The sequence below is a fragment of the Mus caroli genome, chromosome 2 (genome assembly GCF_900094665.2).
Source record: "Mus caroli chromosome 2, CAROLI_EIJ_v1.1, whole genome shotgun sequence".
Lineage (NCBI taxonomy): Eukaryota > Metazoa > Chordata > Mammalia > Rodentia > Muridae > Mus > Mus caroli.
In genome coordinates, this window is record NC_034571.1 from 15090393 (window position 1) to 15093312 (window position 2920).

Below are 2920 nucleotides of genomic sequence, written 5' to 3' on the forward strand. Positions count from 1 at the left end.
AGGAAGGAAGGAAGGAAGGGACAAAAGGAAAGAAGGAAGGGAGGAAGGGAGGAAAGGAGGGAGGCTTGGAGCAGTCCCTTCAATAGTTCTTGTAGATGTGTCTTTCCTATGGCTTATGCTGGTTTGGAGCCTGTATTGGACAACTGCCTAGTTTTGCCAAAGGAGGCTCAACACTACTAGCCCCCCTTCTCTGGGTTCCAAGAGCCTCTGCTGGCTGTGCTTAGCCTCACACTCCTCTTGCCCTCCACAGAGCTCTAAATGTGGTCCTCCTGCAAGCACAGCACTGCCAGCGATACAGGCAGAGGATTTGTCACTATGTCCTTTCAAGGCCTCCAGCCTATTAAAGGCCCCGCCGGAGGGGTGCAGCTGAGGTTGAGAAGAGACCTGCTTGGGCTTGAGTCTCTAGTCTGCTCTCTCTGAGATCAGGCTGGGCCTCTCCATTCCGAGGTTATTCTTGGTTGCTGATGGAATGTCTCCTCATCTGCATTCTGAGCTTTTAAGCATTTGACCTTGCCACTCTCCATCAGTGCCTCCCAAAGCTGTCCCTTACCTTCAGCCATGCAGATGAAATTCAGGCTTCCTGTCTTGTGACCAGTTCCCATTTTCCAGCTCAGTTTTGAAAAACAGGTTCTCTCTCCAGATTGCAGGAGGCCTCTGCCCTGTGAGTCACACAGAGTGACAAAGCAGGCCTCCTCTTCACTGCTGACCTATCCTCTGGGACCTCATCCTCTCACTGAAACCCACAACTCCTTTGGAGGTTTGTCAGGACTGTGGGCTGGTCCTGGAGGTAGAATTCCTGGTCTCTAGTCACTAGGGCTATTTAACTTATCTTTTATTCTGGAAGCTCCTTCAGTTTTCCCTAAACACAGTGGGGATACAATCACTGGAGCTTTCTTGCTTTCTTCCTTCTCAGATATCCCACCTTTGTGAATTTCTGATGCCTGCCCCCTCTCCCCCATGCCCGGTCCCTGTCTTTCTCTGTATGTCTGTTTTTGTTCCTGTCTATCTCTGTGTCTGTCTGTCTCTCTCTCTCTCTCTCTCTCTCTCTCTCTCTCTCTGGAAAACAGTCTATGCTGCTTTTTTTTTTTAATTTTAAGATTTATTTATTTTATGTATGTGAGAACACTGTTGCTGTCTTCAGTCACACCAGAAGAGGGCATCAGATCCCATTACAGATGGTTGTGAGCCACCATATGGTTGCTGGAATTGGAACTCAGGATCTCTGGAAGAGCAGTCAGTGCTCTTAACCACTGATCCATCTTTGCAGCGCCAGTCCATGTGTTTTTTTTATTCTGGCTCTCTTTTACCAGGTCACATGGAAATAACATCTTGTCTTTCAACTTTTCACACATAAGTTTGGAATTATTTTCTTAAGTTCTGTATTGGTCTGTTCATTGTTGGTTTATAGAAGATCGGCTTCAGTACTTCGGCTAGGTGCAGGAGAATCCTAGCTATCTGGAATCCCAGCTACTCATGAAGCTGAGGCAGTAGATATGTGGAGCCCAGAAGCTCATGACAAGCTTAGGGAACATAGCAGGACCCCATCTAAAAAAAAAAAAAAAGAATAAAACCAAGCTTGTTTTATTGAGTGCTAACCTCTCACTTTGCAGCTTCGAGAATTTGCCTTCTAGTTGCCATGCTTAGTTTTGCAATCTTTGATACCCCTGCTTCTGATGACCTTTCTCATTACAAATCTTCTACTTCTCTTTGTTTGCAAATTAGATATGCTTTGTTGTTACATTTTCCTTAGCTCTTTCTCTCTCTCTCTCTCTCTCTCTCTCTCTCTCTCTCTCTCTCTCTCTTTCTTTCTTTCTTTCTTTCTTTCTTTCTTTCTCTCTCTCTTTCTTTCTTTCTTTCTTTCTTTCTTTCCTTCTCTCTCTCTTTCTTTCTTTTTTTGTACGTGAACCAGTCACCTTTTATTGAACAGTAGTTCTCAGTCAAAATATGAAGGTTCAGCCAGTTGAAATCTTCCTAGGTCGGAGTCGGGCAGGCAGTTATGCTCGGCCATGCAATGCCCTCCAGCAACCCCTCTTCAGTGGTACTTGTGTCGCCGCTCATGTTTGAGTTCCTTGTAAGAAATGCAGTAGCTGGAAAACCATGCAGGCTGCCAGGATCATGCTAATCCCCAAGATGCTGCCTTTCGGAACGTTGATGTACTTGTAATACCGGTCATACCCTCTCCGAAAGGCTCCTGCAATGCCACTGGGGGTCAAATCCCGCATCATGATCCAGCTCGGCAGCTCTCCAAGTTTGACTCCCATGAGCTTCTTCTTTAATGGCACGAGCAACCCCATCTTGAAGTCCTGATGTCCCTTAACGCTCTTCCTAGAACCTGAAGCATTGAATAATAGAGAGTGTAATGAATTCCTCTATCTTGTTACTAATCTTGGGAAAATGTATCTTTCACCATTGAGGACAACCTTAGCTTTAAGTCATTCACAAACATGTTTCCCCTTCTTTGCAGTGCTAGTAATTAAACCCAGGGCCTTGTGCCTGCAAGGCACATACTCTACCGCGGGAGGACTCCTGCGTAAAAGTGCCCATTAGCACAATAAGCAGGTCTCTTGTCTCCCTACTTTGTTAACTTTGTCATCCTTCCAAACCCTTTCTGTTTTACAAAAGGGTTTTGTCAAAGGTCTTTTTCTTTTAATTAAACCAATTGAAACAACTGTGGGTCTCGTCTCTCTCCCTCTCACCCTGTGTCTCTCCGTTTGTCTCTCTCTGTGTCTGTCTCTCTGTGTCTGTGTGTCTGTCTCTGTCTCTCTGTATGTGTCTGTCTCTGTCTCTCTGTATGTGTCTGTGTCTGTCTCTGTGGGTATCCATCTGTCTCTGTATCTCTTCTCTCTCTCTGTGTGTGTGTGTGTGTGTGTGTTTTCCCTTCATCCCGTGTTGTAGTGCACTGATTATCTTGGATTTGAAC

General features: G+C 45.5%; 1 pseudogene; it reads right to left on the reverse strand.

Annotated features, from left to right (window-relative positions):
- Window positions 1–1977: 1977 nt before the first annotated feature.
- On the reverse strand, window positions 1978–2294 carry LOC110290551 (annotated as a pseudogene).
- Window positions 2295–2920: the final 626 nt, after the last annotated feature.